This window comes from Zonotrichia leucophrys, chromosome 10 (genome assembly GCF_028769735.1).
Source record: "Zonotrichia leucophrys gambelii isolate GWCS_2022_RI chromosome 10, RI_Zleu_2.0, whole genome shotgun sequence".
Lineage (NCBI taxonomy): Eukaryota > Metazoa > Chordata > Aves > Passeriformes > Passerellidae > Zonotrichia > Zonotrichia leucophrys.
The window spans coordinates 16,984,695-16,999,081 of NC_088180.1; the positions used below are offsets into that span (position 1 = coordinate 16,984,695).

Genomic DNA, 14,387 nt, shown 5'->3' on the forward strand with positions numbered 1-14,387 from the left:
GGAAAGCTTTATTGCCATAACAACTGCTGGATGATGACTCTATACAACTCTGAGGCTATTCAGTTAAAATTAAGAACACTGCTATCTTTTTTTCCTTATCTTTCTTTGTATTTGCTATTGCTCTGAGTTTATTTCTCTTCGGATATCATGGAAATTGCAGTGCCTGCTATTTGGCCAAGGGAAGAGATTTCAGGGGGCTCTTCTCAGTCTCTGGGTTGTACCTAGGATGGGCAGAAATGCAGTCAGTGGTTGTTCCCTTTTCTCTCACAAGTGATCCTGGCAGATGCTTGTGGTAATTTTTCCCTTGTCATATTGACACTCCAGTGTGATGTTCTCTGGGGCTTTCTTATGTTGCTGCTTCTCCAGTCTTACAAAGATTGCCATTTTTTTCTCAGCAGTGTACATTTTTCTTTATTACCTAGAGTTTTGCACCCTTTGTATTATCCAGGAGAATTTGGTCTTTGCAGTTGTCCTGGAAATCAAACCCACTGCAGCACCATCAGGTCAGGGAGTGATTTCAGGATTTTGATGCACCAACTCCTCTGTGACTTTATTTGTGTCAGCCTGAGGGGTGACATTTGTCCCTCGCTGTGACACATCAGGACATCTGTGCCCTCCCCACCACCCATCCTGGTTCCCCACCAGTCCCAGGAGGGTTCTGCAGGAGCAGATGTGGCAGCACATCATCACACGTGGAAAAAACATCTGGAATTTCAACTGCAACCTGAATTCTGCACTTCCTTTTCTCAATTGTTACACAGGGCAGTGTTTCCAGCAGGGCAGGAAAGCATTTCAGTGGGAAGGAGGCTGCTCTGTGCCCCTGAGGCATTGTTTGCAAGGCTCATAGAGAAATCCCTGGAGCAACACATGCTCTGCTTATTCTTGTGGTGCCACTGAAAAGGACAGATTAGAACCAATTATTTATCTCTTTGGCTTCCTGCTCTATTTTTTGCCAGCTTGGAATAATATGTACTGAAAATAATTCATGAGTATATCCAGAAGTCCTTGCTCAGGCCTTGCTTCAATGTCTTACTCAGATTCCCACTGACTTTTATAACTTAAATATTCAGTATTTTATCTTAACATCTTCTCAGCATATTGCTGTCAAGAGAGGATTTTGTGGTATTAATCATTAGATTCTAGTAATAGACCTTACAGGTATTATGGATGATAGGTATAGTGAGGAAGGAGAGAATAAATCTTATTCATATGAAAATCAATGACATTTAGACTGTTCATCTTGAAATTGAAACAAAACTGTGTGGATTTAAATATCTTCCTGATTATTACAGATCAGCAATAAGCAGTTTGGAAATATGATTGTAGATGGCAAATATTTATATTTTGTTGTCTTTTTCACTTCTTGCAATCTTTTTCTTAGATCCACAAGAAGAAGTGTCTATTCTTGCACCTCTGCTTTGAACAAGAGGTGGATGTTTCAGAAGCCGTTCAACTTATTCACTGGCTGCACTCTTAAATCCAAACTAATCTGTACATTACAAACCCTGAACTCCAGCACTTCTGAGAGCTGAGAACTGCTGTTTCCATTTGTGCTAAACTTCTGGAAATGGACAACAGAACTTAACATTCACTTTTTGAGAATGGTCATGGAGGATCCACCTTTTCCCATCCCATGGCATGGTCACCACCCTGCCCGATGGGAGTTTCTGTCATCATTCCTGGCATCCTATTCCCAACCTTTTGTGGGGCTACCTTTTTGTGTTCAGCTAATGACACCATTCTAAAATACAAAGAACCCCTCTGATCTCTGTTTTTCAGAGACAGCACCCTTGGTTCTGGTGTCCTGATTAGAGATGTGCCCTTTGCAGTGATTTGGAGCTGTGAAATGGCTCCTGTCGCTCCACTCTGAGCCTGTGGGTATCTCACAGGATAAATCTGGAAGAGCTGTAGAGCGCAGATGATTTTTGGCAAGTATCATTTTATCATCAAAATTTTATTTTTGGGTCGCTCTTCAGCTGCCGCCTTCTGTGAAGGAGAACGACGCCCATTTGATGGCTTTTATTCTGGATTCCCGAGCAGTCTCCTCTGCTTAGAGCACAATTAATGGCAGCTCTGGCTGAGATAATGGGAGGTGGGGATGGATGCATGGAGCTGGAACTGAGGTGGACTGTCACCTTTGTCTGAACGTGGAGACACAGCTCATGTCCTCAGAGCTGGGAGAGTCACAGCAAGCCAGGCAGAAAATATATTTTATTTAAAATAAATTGTAATTATTATTTTTAAGTTATTTTAAAATAAATTAATGTTAATTTATTAATTTTATTTTATTTAAAAATTAATTTAAAAATCTATATCTGCACAGTAGTCACTATACTTATGATTAGATATATAATATATAATTAATATGTAGAGTAGAATTAATATAGTGTATATTTAATGTATATCAAACATGTATTTATAATGCATATTATGTGTAGTATATATACTATATAAAATACTATCTATTTATATATTTAATAGTGTAATGACTTTGTATTAATAGTTTTGCTTTTACAACCTTGTCTCTGTTCAATTTTACCAGTGGCGATTTCTCACAATTACATAATATCCACTAGATACGTGTATATATCTAGTGTGTATATATAGATAATACACATATTTTATATATTGTATATATACTCCATATACTAGACACAGTGTATATAGATACACCATATATAAAAATGTACCTACAGAGTATAGAATGTGTATTTACATATATACACATACACTATGTATATATGTGTGTGTGTGTTGGGGAGGCGGCGGTGGTTTCAGAGGGTGACACACAGGGCCAGCTGAGCTGTTTATCCACAGGGGCAGTGCCGTGCAGAGGGCTCAGGAGGGGCACCGGCCCCACTCCCCGGAGTTGCTGTTACTGCCCCAAACCCTCGCTGTTACTGCCCCAACCCCTCGCTGTTACTGCCCCAGAGCCGCCCTCCAGCCCCGCAGGCCCCGCGGTGGCGCAGGCGCCACTCGGGGCGGGCCGGGGCCGCTGCGTCACCGCCGGCCCACCCGGCCCCGCGCTCTGCGCAGGCGCACCCTCGAGCTCGGGCAGGAGGGGCGTTCCCTTCCCAACGGCCCTGCCCCCACTGGGCTCTGATTGGTTGTCGCTTCCCTCCCTCCCTTTCTGATTGAGCGCTCCCATGTCACTCAAGGCGTCCACGTTTCGCTACGCCCCGCCCACCAACTGCGCGCTGATTGGCGGCCTGTCCTGCGCGGGCGGTGCGATTGGCTGTGCACGCCGTCACTCCGGGGCGGGTCGGCGGCCAGGAATGTAGGCCCGGCCGCTCCCCGGCCCAACAAAGTAATCCGGCGATGCCTCGAGTGCGGAGCGCGGCCGTGCCCGTTCCACCGCCTGCCGCGGGAGCACCGCGCCCCTCCCCGCCATCCCCGGTCCGTTCCGCCCCTGCCCGGCGCCGTTGAGCGCCCTTGGCCCTGCCGGAGCTGCGCGGAGAAACGTGCGGAAGGACACTGAAGAAGAGTGTGACGAGCTGTAGTTCCGGCCGCGGTCGGGCCTTGTTTCCCAAAAATAGCGCGGCGCGGTATCCGTGCGCCGGTGTCAGTGTCTCCTGAGGAGCCGCGGCGGGAGCGGAGCGAGCGGGGAGCGGCGGTGAGCGAGGGGTCCCGGGGTCCCGGCTCCGCGCGGCCGGCGGGGCGCGTTCCCTCAGCCCGAGGCTCGGCCGGAGCCGGGGGGAGCGCCTGAGGAGCTGGCGGGAGGGGAAGGGGGAAAGGAAGGAGGGTCCCCCCCCGCCGGCCCCATCCCGCTCTGAGGGAGCGGAGCGGGGGGAGCCGGCGGTGTCCCGGGGTGGGCGAGTTCCCGGGGCCTCCACAGAACTTCCTGCGGGAGGGGATGGACATTTACGGGCCAGGCCGGCAGAGCTGCCCGGGGACCGGGCGGGAGGGAGCCGAGGAGGGTGGGGTACGCGGCCCTGGAGCGCCCGGGGTGCGGGGAAAGGACCCTTTGTGCTGGGTGTCGCTGGGGAAGGCGACATCGCAGCGAGCGGGGAAGCGACGGGAAAAGGCTCCCCGGGAGCCCGTCCGTGGAATGCGGGAGCGGCCGGGGGTCGGCCGGGGGAGCCGGGAACGCTTCAGGAGTTGAGTGAGCGCCGCAGGAAGGTGTGCTGGGAATGGCAGGGGGACAAGCGCTCCGGGGTGAGAGCCCCAGGCTGTTCTGTCCAGGGGAGAAGGCTGAAGGTACGGCGGGGTTGTGCTGCCAGCAGGATTCTGTGTTCGGCGGCAGAAGTCGTGAGGAAAAAGGACTGGTCCGCTGCTGACTGGGAAGACTAATTTTTTTAAGTTTATGGAGCTGTCTTTTACAATAAATTTTTACCTGCTTTGAGATGCTAAGCGGCGAGGAGAGTGGAATTGCTCAGAAAAACTGACCATAGTGCCTTGTGTGACAGGTGATTAATTTCAGAGTTGAGAAATTGGAGTTGTGTAGGGGAAAAAAGAGATAATTTAAGAAGAGGGTTTTTAAAAATTGTTTAGTGTAAAAACATTGTGTCCCATAGCCATACAACGACTAAAATTGTTATGAGCGGTGGGGGAAAGGGGTTTTGGGAAGTACAAAGGAGGAAGGAAAAGGAATAATTTGTAAACAGTAGTAAGGAAAATAAAGTGGTTTGGTGTGGAATTGATAATGTAAATGTATTTATTTTAAACGGTTTTTACAGTCTGGGAAATTTTTATCTAACATGGAGAGGGCTATGAGCTTTCAACCTTTATTATGTGAACTGTCTACACACAATTGTTCCTTATGCAATTTTTTGGTTTTTTTTAAGAAGTAGCCAGCTATATTTTGTTAGATAATTCTGGTGTCTTCTTATTGGTATCTGGTATTTAAATACCTGTGCAAAAGATGTCAGGGCAACATTCCTGTCATCTATTCTGTCTCTATTTAAAATTATTTAAAATGCCTTTTACGTATGAGAATGTAATATTTAGGTTTTTTCCTCCTATCTCACAGGTGATTTGCATTTGGGGGAGAAGTGTGAAGTTCCTCATTTAAACTATTTTTTTTTTTCATTGAGGTGTTAGAATATGTGCAAAATGACATGTTATTCAATTACATAATTTAGAAGGATTATAATAAATTATAATAAAGGATGTAATGTCGGTGCCTTTGTTCACTAAAGGGTATCATTATTCAATGATATTTTAAAATTCTATACTTGTTAAGCCAGCAAATCAAAAATAAGAGAATGGAACAAATTATCAAGATATTAAGGGATTATGATGGTGCTGTGCAGCTGGAGATGAGCCTTTTTTTGACTGAGGACATTCAGTTTGGAATTTCATAAAGAAAATAGCCCAGTGCCCTGGTCAGTGATTTTTCTCCTCCGTAATTCTCTCCCACATCTGTAGCTGGCGTGGGCCACGTGCAGTGGCAGAGGGGGAGAATCCCTCAATGTCAGGGACAGGCTCTGGTGTGCATGAGCTCCTTCTCTGAGCCGTGGGAGCATTGCAGCGTTCCTGGGGGTTATTTGTGAGCAGACATTTGCAGATGGTGCTGGGAGTACATCAGCTCTTTTGCTGTTGGCTTGTCCTGCTCTGTGTTCTCAGTGTGTGTTAAACCCATGTGGTCACTGCTCACCTCTGAGCGAGTGCTGCCATGGAATGCTGTGCCTCTGTGCAGATCCCTGCTTTTAGAGCCCTGGAATATCAGTTTCTTTCTCTGTGAAACCACAGATGGAGAAGAAAGCGAACATTGAGTTTTGTGAACTTAGAGAAATTGAGTCATGTTGGACTAGCACAATGAGGAGGACATGGCTGCATGAAAACTTGAAATAATTCTGGAGAACAAAACAGCTCATTATGGCAGAAGACTCATCTTATTTAGGAACCTTTGAGCTGAAGTGTGTGTGGTTCACCTTAAACTGGTTAATGCGGGCAGCAGAGATTTTATGGGTTTATTTTAGAATGTTGGCCACGTTTCTCAGATAACTTGTTGATGTCATTCTGTATATTCTGGGCCCAAGTGCTGCTTCGGAGAGCCTGGAGGCACCACTCTGCTCTGTGAACAATGCCGTGCTACCTTGCCTGCTCCCAGCCATGCTCTCCCAACAAAACACAGCTGATTAGTTCTCCAGAGTACTGAAAGAAGTGTAGTTTAATGCTGTGTAATGAGCAAACCTGTATCACTTTGGCAACTTCTTTTCCTAAATAAGGAATATCTTGAATTAGTTATAACTGTGGTTTGTTATGCCTAGCTTGAGAGAGGTCTGTGGGGTTTAGTTGAATTTTTAAAAGTATGTTTTCTAAAAATTACCATTAGCACATTTTACTTGCCTCACCAAATTCTTAATTTTTTATTTTTAAAGGACTAAATATTCTGGTAAACCTTGGGCTTTAGGCCTACTCAGTCCTGACAGCAGCCTGGAAATGTGTGCAGAGCACTGGGATCTCCTTTTCCTTCTCATTGCAACGAATCTTCCTTTGAATTAATTGGAACATCCTGTGGCAATGGATGTGCTGCTTAATGCACAAATGGCTTTAAGGTTTCACATTTATCGTGTTGGAAAGACATCATTTCACATGTGTAATAATGTGTTCTTCAATGGATCAAATGGAACAGAAGTCAGAATCTCTGTCTGTGATAATATGGGTGAATTTGGTGCTTTGTGTTCAGGTTTGATTCCTTCAGCTGTGGTGGAGCAACCAGGGGATATAAACCCAGCACTCTTTTCCTGGTGTGCCTTCCTGTGCCCTGCAAGGTGAGCAGTGATTGCCTGAATGGCTTTGGCAGGTTACTGAGGTGCTGCTGATGAGGGGATGGATAGTTTAACTCTTGCTCCTGCCACTGAAGTCAATAAAGACTTTGAAGGTGTGTAATGGTATGAGGTTTTCATTTCGGTGCCTTAAATTTATACTCAGAATCCCCTTGGTTTAAGGTGCAGTCAGATGTGAAATAACCAAAGGCTGCTTTTTCCCTGGGTGTTTGCAGGGTGGTTTGGGAGATGACACAAGACATTCTTTCACTTCTCCCCCCAGTTAGCTTTGTTGACCTTCCAGTAAAAAACTTGAGGAATTTTTTTGGCCAGCTGATGAAAATACATTTGAGGTCCTTGGTGCAGTGTCCAGTGTAAGAGAACAAAGTGGGATCAGTGAGAGTTGAGGCCAGCCTGTGTGAGATGACAGCTCCCCTCCCCCTGCATGTGTTCTGAGGTACAGCACCAGCTCATAAATAATGAGCTCCTATCTGCAATGAGAGATTCTGCTTCGTTTATTTGAAAGTAAGCATCTGATCTAGATTTCTACCTCTGACCACTCCCCTCATCTGGTGCTTTCTTATTTTAACACTTGATCTTTCAAGTTACTGCTTAGGGAGTTGAAAAGAAGAAATTTTTTTTCCTCCATATTAAGGCATTGATTTTTTTTTTTTTTTTTACATCAGTGGTATTGTTTTGGCTTCTGTTTAATTGTTCTGCAGCAGTGTTTCTAGATTTCTTTATATTTAATATATAACTTTCTTTAGAAATACAAACCCCTGTACTGTGTACTCTCATTTCTATTTGACACTAAAGAGGAATTAATATCTTGCAAGACTTCTCTGTTCCTGTGATTTCACCCCTGCCTGTCCAAGATAATCACCTAGTTAGAATATTTTAAATTATATATATCTGTATATATTTTCTTTTCTCATTTTATTCTTAATGTGAGTCTACAGTGAAGAAATAGGAAGGAATTTTATTAGAATAAGGGAGGCTTAATTTTGTGACCAGTCTTTTTCAAAATTGTAGTGCAGGGGAATGCAGAACCTTTTCTATGGCAGCACTTTGCTTTTTGTTCCGTGTGTTGTAGCAGTACAAGCGTGCCTCTGTGATCAGAAGAAAATACATCCCTCTTAATAAGAGTGTGATTAATTGAATTATTTTTCAGGGAATTAACTACTTTATATTCAAAATGTTAGTGATGCTTAATTAGGTAGGTCTCCCAGTTATATTTGCCTCTGTCCCTGGAGAGCTTTTGAATTCTGGCAAAGTCCTTATGGGCCAACCTGGAAAGTTGAAAATGTGTTCTGCATTGCTCTGTGATTTCTCTAGGAGCTACTGAGAATTGTTGCATGCCTGTTTGAAGTATAGCAAGATAAAAAGGAGGTGCTAGGAATTAGCAGCAAGCAGAGTCGTGGAAAGGTGCTGGCTGTAGGTGTCTGTACCAGGCACTGATGACAAAGCAGCTTTTCCTTTTTTTCTAATCAGGAGCAAATTGACTCAGAGAGAAATGTGTCATGGTCAGAGATCACCTAGGAGTGGGTGTGCAGGATGGATGGGTTTGTGCTCGTGATACTTTTATGATGATAATAGAGGTGAAGAAGGATTTTTTCCCATTTATTTCAAATCTCTTTGAGTGTTTGTGTAACTCAGTTTCGTTTGAAAACCAGATTGCTTCTGATACTGTAATTTAGGATTTCATGGACTGGACTGGTGTTATTTTTATTGTTTGCAGGCTCCCCATAGACCTGTGAGAATATGTAAAGCAGATGTGTCATCCATACGTGCAGTGACACTTGCAGGCTGTGGTCAGGGCTGAGGTTTTATACCAATGTACACAGGCCTGATCTCTTAGTTTTGTGTGATCATTTCGTGTTTGGAAGGTTAAGGGGATTAAATTATTAAACTTTTAGCTGTATAATTGTGCAAGCATGTCTGTAACTGAGCTGTGCTGGGGCTGTGCTGTTACACATTTCTTTCTTGAGGGTTGTGGCACACAGAATTGAGAAACAGAATTCAGAGGAGATTGTTTTAGTGTTCTTTATGATATGGAAGAATTAGAAACAGTTGTAAGAGAAGAGAGTAAGCAAGAGGCTGAACCTTCAGGGACTCAGATCCACACACGTGTCCTAAAGGTCACAAAGGGCACAACAGCCTTGTCTGGGCAATGTTCATTAGAGAAACTTTTGGAAGCTGTCAGGATAATGTGACTTTACACCCTGTATCACACCAAATCTGCAATAATTGAGTCCAAGAGCTGAGAAAAAAAGTTGTAATATTTTCCCCCCTCAGATATCAAAGAAAGTGACTGTTTTTAAGTGGTTATCTTTCTCCAGATGTTTTGAATTGTATTTAATAGACCATCATGTGGAAAACTTGTATGGTATAGCTCAGATGCATTGTATGAGGTTATCAGCATGAGGGACATCTTGTTTTTGGTATCATTCTTTCACAAGCAACTGCCTCTTCCTGATATGAGTGCATGCATCCTGTTTTAAAAGCTGTGAGCTGACAAGAATGACTGCTAATAATTTGGTGTATAGAGCAGTTTAAAGATGTTGCTTCTTCCAGTGTGAGCTTTCAAAGCAAAGAGTCTTCGGAGAGTGTTTGAGAAAAGGGGATGTTCCATCATCATTGTTCTTTTATTATCTTGTCAGGCACTGAGGGTAATAAACTGAAATTTTCAGAATTTTTATTTTTCCTTGAAGCTGTTGGAATTATTGTGCAATGGTATGAGGTTTTAATTAAGTCAGGTGTCTTAAATTTATATTCAGAATCCCCTTGGTTTCAGGGTGAAAGAGGGGAAGTCTGAGGTACAGCACAAGAGAATTTGTTTCATTTGATGCCTACAAAAAAGGAAAAGCATTTTCTTCTACAATTTTTGAGCCTATAGGCTGTCAAATTATGTTTGTTAGTCTGAGTTTAATAATACACATATTTACTTGAATAGTTGGCTTCAGGGATTTGAAGCTTTTGAGTGCAGAAGAAGGATTTTCTCCGAGAGGTTTTGTTAATATCCTCCTGTGTTTCTTTTGAGCGTTGGGGTTTTTAATGTTTTGTCTTCTTCTTGTCCTCCTTATCTTTGTTCATAGCATTCCAAATGGTGGCGTCTTAAATTTTTGTCATTGAAATGTATGTGAAGATCTTTGCTTGGAGAGATGTTGGGCTATGAAAAAAGTGCCAGCAGTAAAAAAATTAATGGTTTCCATTAGGAAGCACTAAATTAGAACTCCTCCTTCAGGGGAAGGAGACAAAATCGTGGATGGCTGAAGAGAGATGTGGTCAGTTGATGGAAGCAAGAATTTGTTGAATATTGGAGGTGTAGAATATGGGTGATGTGCAGAAGTTGTAATTATGAACACAAATGCCCTGAAAATTCCCGAGGAGCATGTGGAGCATGGAATGGCTGTGGATGTCATAGAATAATCATGAGTTTTAAATAGGTGCTTGTTGTTTCCTTTGTCACAAATATAAAAACTGCCAACCTGAATAGCTGTTTAAAAAAAAAGGAAAAATTATCAATTGGAACAACTGAAATTTAAAAACCGTTTTATCAAATCTGTATTACAAAATCATATAGAAAGCACTTGTTCTTAGTGAAGCACAGAGAAATCTAAGACGACTCTCCAGGCTTTGTATTGGGTTTAATATGAGATGAAATTTGAGGAGGGCAGAAACAACAAGAATTATCTTAATTGATAAATGATTTTTTTTTCCCTACAAAAAGGAAAAAGCTAATGGTCAGTGTTTGTATTTATCACTGCTAACTTAAAATGTGGTGTTGAAACGATTGGAAATTCTGGATTTTAAAACGGAATGTTTCTCATTATTGGAGTAATTTCGGTGCCGTATGCAAAATAGGAGGAAAGTACCGTAAAAGACTGAGGGTTTGTTCAGGAGGTGAAGCGGTGATGGGAGAGTTGCAGATTTCAGCTGCCGCTCGTGCCGTGGCGTTCTGAGGCTGGAGGTGACTCCAGGCTGAGTTTCCCCAGAGCAGGCCTGGCTTCCCGGCGGGTGCGGTGCCACCCGGTACCCGCAGTGACCCCGCGCTGCCCCCCGGGCCTGGCCCTGCCGGTCCCCGCCTGCCCTCAGCGCCCCGCACACCCCGGGCCTGTTTGTGGCTTCCCCTCGTGCTCTTGCTGAGGAGCCGGACTCCCGTCCTGCCGAGTTAGGCCTAGTGGTGACATCCTTGTTCTTACACTTCTCTCCTGAGGATGCCCTGAACTAGTCCGTGCACCCTGTTATTGTCACACACGTGTTTACAACCAGTCGAGTGTTAGCACAAGGTGCTTATGTAAAACTTGCACCAGATTCCTGCAGGAAGTGACAGAGTCATTCCCTTGAGAGGGGGTCGGAAGGTTCCTACAAAGAGACTCAAGCAAAAGCTGCTTTTTTCCCAAGCTGAGGGCAGGACTTGCCCCGGGTGAGGAGCTGCGATCCGGGCCCCGATCCCCGGTGCGGCCCCGTCGGAGCCCCCGCAGCTCCCTCTGGTGATCCCGGCGTGCCCGTGCAGCCCCGGGGGCTCGGCCGGGCCTCCGGCTCCTGCCACGGACCGAGGAACCGCTTCAGAGCGAGCCGGGCTGCGGCCAACCTGGCGGCACTCCTGGGTGCCATTGGGTCTTGCTGCCTTTTTGTTTTATTCTTTTCACCACCTAGTTTTTGTCTCGGGGGAGATGGAAGTCATTAAAGGATCTGTAGACTGTCCTGTTAACACTGGCTCTAGGCGAGCGTAACCAGTGCGATTGCATGAGATAAAAGGATTCCAGCTCTATGGCTGGGTTGCTGAGGAGCAAGCCAAGCATGGTATGGGGAAGAGGGAAGAACAAAGTGTGTATATGAAAATTTTTATTCTGTATTCTGTAGCCCATTTCATTTATGTTATTAAAATATGGAGAAATGGTGGAAGCACATTTAAAAGTAGTCCAAACTGTAATAGTAAAGAAGTGATTTTGTAAATGGAGAATTTCCATTTCCCTTATTTTTCAACTTTTCTGTTATTCCCTGATCTTTTAGAGTGCCCCCTGTTTTCAGTGTGTTTCTCTTCAGTTCTCCCCGTAGTGTGCCGGCTGTGGCCAGGCTGAGCACAGGGGCCTGCTGAGTGCCCCAGCCTCCCCCAGGACCTGCTGCCTCTGGTCACTGCAGGGCTCTGCTCTGCCCAGGGCTTCTCTGCTAATGCCAGGTCAGAAATTCTGCAGCACTTTTGGGAAATCTCAAAAAGAATCGATGCATTTGCTGTAGTGCTTGGCTAATACTGACCAATATAATCAGAAACCGTTAATGAGGGAGAATAGACTGTGGTCAAGTAAACATCATTTTATTAAAAAAGTTATAAAGCTGTGGAAATAGTTCTGTCTTCAGGGTTTTAATGCCATCATTGATGATGCTCTAGTCTAATATTAGCAAACTGTTATTTTAAGTGTTTTTATTTAATTTTATTAAGATAAAACTTAAAGTTACGGTGATTTAAATTTGCCTTGTTCTTAATGTATTTGATTTGTTCTAAATATTATGTTAGGTTGGAATTCATTCAGCAAAATAAATATATCTTCATTTTGATGAGGCTTGCTTGTAAGTGTATGGGAAGATAGTTGGAATTTCTTCCTTGTGTCTTCCTATCTTCTTAAAATGTATTAATAAATTTATCTAAAGCCCCCACCTCACCTCCTCCCCCATGTGATGCTCATATCTGTGCTTTATGTAGGACTTTCTGGATCCAGTTTTTTTAACAAGTTTGTTTTTTAAGGGCTGAATTGTTTTGTAATAAAACCTATCACAATATTGCTGGGTACTGGCTGAGTAGTTCCCAAAAGAAGTTTTTACCTGCTTTTCAGTCATTCAGTCCTTGAATGAAATGTTAATGAGAAGATGATCTGATAAACTTCTTGAAATCTTTCTGTGCAACAAAATCCTGATTGAGGATTTTCCTTCAGATCTGTTTGTTTTAAGGCACCTAAGTTGGTTTCTGTAGCTGTCTTGCATGCATGTAGATAATGCCTACAAGAAAACCACAAAGGTCTTGGTGTGTTGTTTTTCTAAGGCTTGAATGACTAATTTTCTGAATGTGTAAGGAGCAGCAGCCTTTTGTGTGAAGTTCCTTTTGTGCTTGTTAGGAGTGTAGAAGCAGGAGAAGGTAAGCACAGCCTAAAATTCAGAGTTGCAATCTGACAAGGAATCCTGCAGGCTTATCTGCAAGAGCTGAGATCACAGTTCTTGCTTCTGTCTAACCTGTGCTTCTCTGCTTTTAATTCTTCGTGGTCTCCTCTGCTCAGTCTTAGTGGCTTAGAAGATTTTTCAGTGGCATAATTAGCTTATCTTAAAATAGTCTGATCTGGTGGCAGTATTGGGACAAAGACGGCCAGCCCAGCCCCAGTCACACGCTGTCAGCCACAGAGATGTGTCAGTGCTTGGGCCACTCAGCAGGAAGGGAGGAGTAGGTGAAAATCTTTTGAAGATATAAGTGGACCTTGAACATGAATGATTCAGCTCACCTGTGCTAGGATTTGCACGTTTTCCTTCAGGAATTTGGCAACAGCCTGATCAAGTAAATAGAAAGCAGCTTCTCTTTGGTTTCAACCAAGATACAAATGAAATGGAAACAAAAAAAAAAAGTTCCAGTTGAGTTCCTTTCCTTGGGTTCTTTTTTATATTTGCAGCTTTAGTGTCTGGCTGTGTTTATCAGCTCACACTTCAGAGAGAATCATTTTACCTCAGATGCCTTGGTTCAGGCTTACCAGTGTTTCAGGTCTGGGACCTTTAAAGTTTGAAGTGTCCACCATTAACATTTATACTTCCTTGAGACTGTATCTCTGGGTTTCATACTTTCTATAATTGTCTTGTCTTCTGGCTTCATTTCCCTCTCTCTAGACAAATACAAATTTAGATAAGGGCACAATTGCATGTGTTATGAAGATTGTTGTAGGTACACCAGTTCTGAGGGGTAAACTCTACATTTAAAATGCCTTTCTTGGAAAAGCTGCTGCTGCAGTTGCTATTGTGGTTGCTACAATCTTGAACAAGGGATTAGAATACTTTTTGTTTCTTGTTACTATGCAGGGAAAGGAGCTTGATCTACAGTACATTCAGGATGGTGCTTGTGATGTGTTTTGTATTTTCTGAGAGCTGTCCCTTTCTTTAGCTTTCAGTAGAAGAGCACTTTTTCTGAAATTCATAAACTCCCTAACTTATGTGCCATTACCATGCTTTTTTTGTTGATTAAGAATGGATTTCAGCATTTCACAGCTCACTATTTGTTGAAATAGTGGCTCATTCTAGGGCACTCCAATACTGGCTAGTCTTGATTTCAAGGAGGAAATTTAGTTCTGTTATTTCAGTGTGAAAAATGTTTTTTAGGGAAGGTTTGTTCTTTTTGACTTGATACCTGTTCATTCTGGAGTCTGATGAAACTTCTGTGTTTACACTTTTCGGTTCTGCATTTTCATCTCTCAAACCCTGCAAAACAATCTACTAAGAGATGCTTTTGTTACATTTGAGTTTGCAGACCTTCATTGAAAAACTAATTTGGACTCTGCAAGACATTAATTAAAAACAAATTCTTCTGGTCATGTTTGAGTTCTTCCAGGTGGATTTGATGTACTGCCTCCATGCAGGAGCTGAGAAAAGGAGTTTTAACTGTACATTAATGCCTTGCATATGCTGCAGTGTTCCTTGAGCTTG

At 43.3% G+C, this 14,387-nt stretch overlaps 1 protein-coding gene across 7 annotated transcripts in view; it reads left to right on the forward strand.

Annotated features, from left to right (window-relative positions):
- The first annotated feature begins 3,295 nt into the window (after positions 1–3,295).
- MEF2A (myocyte enhancer factor 2A) overlaps positions 3,296–14,387 on the forward strand; it is an 80,920-nt gene continuing 69,828 nt past the window's right edge. For 3 of the 7 annotated variants that reach the window (XM_064722613.1, XM_064722614.1, XM_064722618.1), the window contains exon 1: positions 3,298–3,613. The gene's annotated coding sequence lies outside the window, so the exon portion shown is untranslated. Of the gene's footprint in view, positions 3,614–14,387 lie in introns of all 7 variants that reach the window. The other 4 variants (XM_064722615.1, XM_064722619.1, XM_064722620.1 and 1 more) reach the window with 3 other exon arrangements.